At 50.2% G+C, this 8001-nt stretch overlaps 1 pseudogene; it reads right to left on the bottom strand.

Moving 5' to 3' along the window:
* Positions 1–24: 24 nt before the first annotated feature.
* LOC119378253 (uncharacterized) lies at positions 25–1865 on the bottom strand (annotated as a pseudogene).
* Positions 1866–8001: the final 6136 nt, after the last annotated feature.

Here is an 8001-nt window from a genome sequence, read left to right as displayed (position 1 = left end):
CGTTGACGCGTATAAGGTTCCTTGGTTGGGTGGATGTAGCGCGATGAGGGGCGCAAACGTCAGGTGGCTCACGATCGGCTGTAGGGTCCTTTCGATGTAGGCAAATCTGTTTATGTTCTCGGCTTGGCAGGTATCTACTGTTTGTTTCATTGCTGTCACTGCTGCGATGTTCGCCGTGATTATCTCTTCGAGTTTGATAAATCTCGCTTCAAATCTGGCTTCGAGGTTGTCGTTGCAATCGTTTTCTTTTTGCTTGGGTGTGGCCTCGATGGCTCGCTTCTTCAGTGCCTGTTTTTCTACGGCTGCCTCCTGGTTCTTCGTGCTTGTTTCCTCGATCTCACTTGAGCTTGGCGTGGGTCTCTGTGGAGACTCTTGTTGCATAGCAGCAGCTTACGGGTCTCGGCAATCTCTCTCGAGAGGTTGTTGATGGTTTTTCGCAGCGCCGAGTTTCCTTGCCTTAAGGTCTCGTTGGCTTCTCGCACCTTGTTCATATTGTAGCGGGGTTGCAGCTATGACTGTGGGGAGGTGTGCGAAGAAGAGGCAGACGACGTGTCGGTGTTCTGAGAATACACAACCGCCATCTTGACTGCTGGACTATTCCATATTGTAAATAAGTTAAATATATTCGTAACATTTTGGTGGAGGTGCTGGGTACGTCTTTCTTCGTCTTTCTTCGTGGCTTCGGTGATTTTCTGCGCGTTCCTTGTATTGTTCCCTTTCGCTGCGTCGACCCAGCCTACTCGCTCATGTGATGGGGACCTTTTCTTGCTGAGGCTTCTCTTGCTGCTGTCTCTGGATTTTGGCGCGCGATTCTTCGATGTGGTCCTTGACTTTTTCACACCTGAAGGCTTGTCGAGTGGCGGGAAATCGCTTTCCGACAGCAGCTTGAGTTCGGCCTGTCACCGCACCCAATGTCGCTTGCGCACAGCGTAGGGTATCGTGTATTTTGCCTTGCCCGTTCGGTCTCCGGTCGAGTGTTCGCCCGCGCACAGCTTACATTTTGGGATACAGCTATGGTCTTCCTTGGGGTTCGCGAGCCCGCAGGCCAGGCACGTCTTGATTGTGGGGGTCGGGTACACGTCCTTACGGTGTCCCACTCGGCCGCACTGCTGGCAAACGTCGATCTGTTTCCTGTAGAGGTGGCAAGGTATCAGGGTGACTCCGTATCGGACGAAGTTCGGTACCTTGGATCCCTGGGACACCACGATCGCGGAGGTCGTGCTGCCGATCCTCTTTGCGGCCACTGCTAGCGTGTTCCTCTCGTTGACATCATTTCTATTGAGCTTATGGGCGATGGCGTCGCTGGGGATGCCTCTGATGACGCCTTTTACGGTGTCGTGAGGTACAGTGAGACATGCGCTGACTTCGTAGGGTTTGCCTTGAATAGAGTTTTGCTGGATTCTAGCGTACCTTGCCGCGTTGTCTTCGTTCGGTGTACTGACAACCATAATATTCTGCGGCGTGTTGGGGCAGATGGTGTCCGCAGCGCTTTCCTCGCTCGTGATCTTGGCCGCGGCGAGTATGGCCGTGGCGACGGTGGTGGTGCCGGTCTTTACGATGTCCAGTCCCCCGCTGGGTCTGCCGACTATCTTGCTTTCTTCCAGCGGCATGGCTGGCATGCGTGCGGCCTTGATCAGCCGAGGGTCTCACGTTTTTGTTGAACTTAGATTTCGGGCTTGCTTGACTCCCGCCTGATCCGTCGGGCATGCCGCTGGCGGTAGCCCGCCGGCGCAGCCTCGACATACGCTCCCTGGCGAGCGTCCATCCGGCCTCGTTGTGGCATTCCTCTGGTGTTATTTCTTCTCCTTGAATTGAACGCACATTTCGTTGTCCACGATCGCTGTTGTCCGAGCGGACGCCTCCATCTCAAAGCTGACGAGCGGCCGCTACTGAGGAGTACGGCAGACGGCGACTGGCGCGACGGTGCCAGGCCCAGCGCCCGCGGAGCACGCCTAGGCCTAGCAGTCCTTCGCACGGCGGTGGTGAAAGAAGTCCCGAAATTTGACAAAAAGGCGTACCTCTGGGGCCAGCTGGTATCACTCGATGCCTCTCGTCATCACGGAAAACTTGGTTCGAGGTAATTGGCACTGCGTAATTGGTCAGCAATGGCGGAGACGACGTCTGCTCGCCTCGGCGATCTCAGCGCTTCCCGAACAGCGGCAAGCACTCGCAGTGGTGCAACACGCAGTCCAGTCATCACCGTGGACAAGCGTGCAGTGCTGTCAAACCGTATGCGCGCGCCTGTCCATTGTGATTATTGGACGGTGCACACTACATGCTTGCCGCTGTTCGGGTTTCATTTGACGCCGATAGTACAGCCACAACCGGGAACCTGTAGCAGATGAAAACTTTCCATAAGTGCTGGAAATGAATTCGCGGGACGAAAAAATGTTTTTTTTGCATCGTGTAGAAGAAGGATTTTTCGAGGTACAGGGCACTTGTTTTCGCACTTCTGCAAGATATCTATCGCAAGGCCTTTTGGAAACGCGAGCGACGCTCGCTCTGAATACGATCGAGTGTGATCAATTGAGCGTATCAAACGCTCGTGGCATTTTCAACACGCTTGTTCATTGTCACCGTACTATCGTCAACCGATAACGCGATTTCCGAAAGATATACGTTGTTAGGGGAATGAAAAGCCTCACGAACTTTCATAACTTGATGTCGACGCGTATGATTGCTAACTATGGTGACGTAAGAGCATTCGACGTGCCTAACTACGAATTAACGCTGGAAACAGTCTTAAAGGGGCCCTGCAACACTTTTTCAGCATGGCCAGAAAACGCTGCCGATTGGCAGTTGAGGCTCCTGATAACAAGTGAGCCAAACCTTATAGCATAGCACGGGACCTAGAATTAAAACTAATTCTCAAGGTCAGCTAGAAATCGCTCGCTCTTCTTTCGACAAACGGTGCCATAAACCAAATCACTGCGCCATAATCCAAAGTCCACAGCCATTCGCTGATTTGAAAATCGTAAGCTGCAAAGTTACCGCTGCCGCCGCGGGATGCCGCGACGTGTCCGCGCGCTGGCTCGCCGTTACACTGAAAGGAGCCGCGCTTTTCAAAAAAAAAAAACAAAAAAGAGAGCTCAGAGTCATGACGCGCGCTGACGAACGGCTTCCTGCCCCTTGTCATCCCCCCCCCCCCACCCGCGTGGCTTTCAGCTCGAGAAAAACTTGGCAGTGGGCTAGTTGGATAAACATTATCGATGATATTTGCGCAAACTTTACAAAAAGTGACTGGGGACAGAGAAAAACTTTACGATGTCCAGTCTTTAAGCGCTTCCTCCTTTCGTACACTCTAAGCCAAAAGAGAGCAACGGGGGGTATAGGGGTTCCTCCTGTTGAGGGAGTAAGTGCATTGCCACTCCCATTACTCTCCGAAAAGGAGCAACGGCAAGGGGATGAACCGTTGCTCTCCTTTCATTTGCTCCTTGAGGGGATGAACGGTTAGTCCGCCCAGTTTGCTCCTTGTGGACAAACTCTTACTCCTTCCTGATGCTCCTCAAGGGAGCAACAGATGCTCCTTCCCGTTACTCCTTAGTTTCTACTTGGGTAAAAGAAATCATTTTTTATTACTTCTAGAGCACATTGAGGTTTATACATACATTTGTTTGGATGTACAGGGTCGACCACATCTAAGCTGAACACCTCATTAGTATTCAAGACCTCATTGAAGCTGTTGTTTAATACATAATTCGGAAAATCATTACTGTGTTTGTCGACACCATGATTAGACGTTCTATAACGGGCATTGCACTCGTGAAGTATAAGAAGCGTTCTAGTTTTACCGGTTTGAATACTAATGAGGTGTTCAGCTTACATGTGGTCGACCCTGTACAAACGACATACAGACATCTCATTCAGAAATAATTTAAGAAAATTTGCAACAAACACACAGAATTCGAACTCGCGACCACTTAACCGCCATGCGCGTACGCTAGCACTACGCCCACACACGCTACGGCGCCGTCTGAAAGGAAACGGGGTTATGTAGGTACCGACGGTCGTTGCGCGTTCTGACACGTTAGTGAAATGAGCATAGGCGTGCAGAACCAGTGGTGATGTTCGAAAGAGAATAGAAAGTAACAATGTAAACATCTGAAAACGTCAAGGTAATGAGTCTCTCGCGAAAACACAGGCTTTGCCAGTGCTCCCCTTTGCGCCAGTTAAAAGGCCAGTAATTTCTTTTATTATTTTTCGCCCGGATGTGTGTTTTCTTCTTCTTTATTATCATTCTTCTTATATATTAGTATAAATATAATAATAATAATAATAATAATAATATTATTTTCTTTGCGGAAGAGTCGCCCCTTTGAAAAGACAACACCGCCCGAGCTGATACGTCCATTTGCTCTGAGATTAAACACAAGTCAAACTACCGGGACGATTGCGATAGCTGCCCTCCCGCCAAAATCAGCCAGTGACAAGGTAGAGATGACGGGGGGGGGGGGCAGCGGCGTTAGTTCGCTGTCAGTCTTTCTGCGCATCGCGATATAACTGTGCGTTGCGTGATTCTCTGCTGCAACCATGGGGTCGGTGCTTTTGCTGCTTTGTAGTGGAGACTGCCATTCAGCATAAAACCGCAAACGTAAAGTCTATCACTGTGTACTTCTCTCAACCGCTTGTTTGTTGCGAAGTATACACGGAGTCTCGCGAAGCTTCGCATTTTATGTCACATTCTCAAGCTCTATATTTATGCCAAATGTTATACGCAAACACGTCATTTAACTTGCGACGACAGCAGCTTCAGGTGCTGGCGTTCAATGCAACCATGCCTTTTATTAGGAGCTTTTAGCTTGTATTAGGGACTTTTAGCTTTACGTTACCGTGTTACGAGTTGCCGAAAGGAATCTCCGCAAGCGCGGGCCTTTAAGGAACATGGACTACTCGCCGGATTGGCTTTACGTTTACGGCCCTATCTCGCAAATCCACCGGCGTTCACGGCTACTCGCGATACCCGCTTTGCCGAGGCTCCAGCCGCCGAGTAAAAATAAGCCGAAGTGCGAGCGCCAATTGCGATCGCACTTGTTTCAGCGGCTAAAGTCACTGAGTGACCTAGAACTAGAAATAGAATACCGAAGCCGTAAGAACGTGAGAAGCCTTGACATAAATACCTCGACAGGCTGGATAGGTGATGCCATCTAGCGGGAACAAGATGAACCAGGCAAGCAAAAAATTGTTATTGCAGAAACATCGTGCGTTCTACTTCTCTATGTGTAGAAGCCTTGCCCGCGGCATAATTACAAATAAGTTACCTTTTCAATCATTTTTTTCCTGTAAAACACTATATAGGCGAAAACAAACGTGTCCATGACATTATGGTTGCACGAAGTGTCACAAGATGGCAACACTATCGTCACCCCTTTGCGCATGCCGGGATATTGTACACGCTAAAAACCTCTCGTGATTTTGCCGCAGCGGTGATACAATCTTATCTAAATTAAATATAATTTAAATGCCGTTATCATCACCATCTCATGATTTATTCAAATGTAAAGGTATCCGTTTACGTACGTGCGTAAACGTTTACGTACGGGGAGCTAAAACTTTTCTAAAACATGGGTTCCGGTACCATGGTAACGTTAAAAAGTATGCGTACAAGCTAAATGTCCCTATTAGCGGGCGTACCTCTCTGTTCAGTTTATAAAAAGTAGTTTCCTTACGCCAGCCCGCAAGAATATGTGGCCCATGCATCGACCGATACAGGGTGCGTCCTGCAGGAGAGCAACGGTTGCGCGCCGAGTGCAACCGTTGCTCTCCTGCAGGACGAACCGTTGCCGTTCGTCCTTCTGTTGCTCTCTTCCAACCTAACACTAAACGCTTACTCCCCGAACTTGAGACATGTCAGCCATCTTGTTCCAGTTGGTCTTTTTGGGGAGTAACAGTTGGTCTTTAGTACTAAAACCCGCCGTTACTCTCATTTTTTCCATTTTTGGCTTAGAGTGTACCAGCAGGCGAGTTTTCAGCTCGCCTGCTGGTACGAAAGGAGAAAGCGCTTAAAGCATGCGACAAATCACTGTAACTCTGCTCGTACTTGATGCATTCTAATCATTTTTGCGGCAGTCGATTCGTGAGGGAATGAACTCCTTTATTGCTCCTTTAATGAAGCCATTCGATGACTACTTGGAAAAGTGTTGCAGGGCCTCTTTAAGACGCAGTGCACCGAGGGACACCAAAGTGAAGGCTCTGTCCTTGCTGCCGTCAGTTGCAGCAGACGACACCACATTGCCGTGCTATGGTACAAAGCACGGTACTACGTTACAAGCGCCGCAGTACCGTCACTACGGCACAGGAAAACGCTCAAAACCAAACCTTGTACGAGCGAACAAGAAGAACACACAGCTGACAATCACACATGTGGACAGCATTCCTTCCTGGTCTGGCGAGGACGTCATGGTCTATTGGGCCTTCTCTTAGTGGCGCAATGTTCTTTCATGAATTTTCAACTTAAGGAAATTCCTTTGCATATAGATCGAAGGAATAAATAAAAGAAACAGACAATACATTTTTTTTTCATCCCGGCCGCGGCGGCGCCATTTTTGATGGTTTTGAAAATGCTTGAGGCCCGTGTACTTAGATATAGCTGCACATTAAAGAACCCCAGGTGGGCGAAATTTCCGTAGCCCTCTACTACGGCGTGCATCATAATCATATTGCCACGCCCTCTTCTTGTTTTATTTTGATGTATTCGGGTTTGAGCTGCAAGGACGCTTAGCAATGCTCGACGCAGACCGCGCGGCAGTGTTTCAGAAGTTACGCGATTGTAGTAGATCAATCATTTTGTTAAGATTGCGCGCAGAACGCGGATAGTCAAGATTATTCCACAGCTTGCGCGACCACCAGTGATAAGGCTGGAAAGTTCGATGCGTGATGTAAAAGACACTTCGTCCCAGCGATGATCAGTTTATCGACGGCCGACGCTCTGTTCGCCGCTATCAGTGTACAGTGTGTATTGCTGTAGTTTGACTTTCCGTTTCCCGGCACAAGTTGGGCTAAATAAAGTTTCATCTTGGACACGCCGACTGCTGTCTTCGTCGACGTCACGACCCCGTGACATCTGGTGAAGGCGCTGTTCGTTCATGTTCCAGACGTAGCCGTCAAGCCGTGAACCCAGCCCAATTCGTGGCGAAGACACCAACACCATCACGGACAGTCGAACCAGCCGCAGACTGAAAGGACTGCCTCCGCAGTACGGACTCCTTCCAGACTGTCCCCTGGAGCGATCGTGATGCAGCCACCCAGAGAGCCGCCAACCATCCATGGATCACCAAGTGAAGACCCTGAATTCTGGCTCGAGACGTTCGAAATGGTATCAATATTCAACAATTGGGACTCCGAGGACAAGCTGCGCCATGTGTACCTTTACCTGGAAGACGCAGCAAGGACCTGGTTCGAGAATCTGGAGTCCACTCTTCGAAGCTGAGACGTCTTTCGCAGCGCTTTCTTGGAAACGTTCACGAGCGTCGTCCGAAAGGAAAGGGCCGCAGCCTCGCTGGAGACACGGGTCCAACTCCCAAACGCACTGTTTTGCCACGCTGATCCTGCCATGCCCGAGGACAAGTCCGCTTCCTCACGCGAACAGCAAAGCAAGAGCTCTTCGGGGGCTGATGCGGAACCCACCGATCAGTGCCCAAGATTTCGTTTCTGAAACATTGACTATTGCGAAGACGCTGGCCATGCGCAACCGGCCGTACAATCATCGTTCGACGCCACACTTCAACAAAATCTAAGGGCTCTGCTTCGTCGACCTGCGTGAGACAATCAAAACGATCGTGCAGGAGGAGCTGCCAAAAGTTCTGCCTCCATCGCAGCCCCAAGTGGATTCCATTGTCGACGTCGTGTGCCAGGAAATCCAGCAATCCCTGAGCGTTTCTCAGCTAGCAGAGCCGCAGCCGCAGGCTATGAGCTACGCTCCTGAAGCGCGTCGTAAAGCTCCTCCTCCGCGCCCGCGTGAACGCGCCGCACCGCCGCATTTCCGCCGCTAGACGCCACCGCCAC

This window comes from Rhipicephalus sanguineus, unplaced genomic scaffold (genome assembly GCF_013339695.2).
Source record: "Rhipicephalus sanguineus isolate Rsan-2018 unplaced genomic scaffold, BIME_Rsan_1.4 Seq750, whole genome shotgun sequence".
Lineage (NCBI taxonomy): Eukaryota > Metazoa > Arthropoda > Arachnida > Ixodida > Ixodidae > Rhipicephalus > Rhipicephalus sanguineus.
This window is presented reverse-complemented; position numbering and strand designations above follow the sequence as displayed.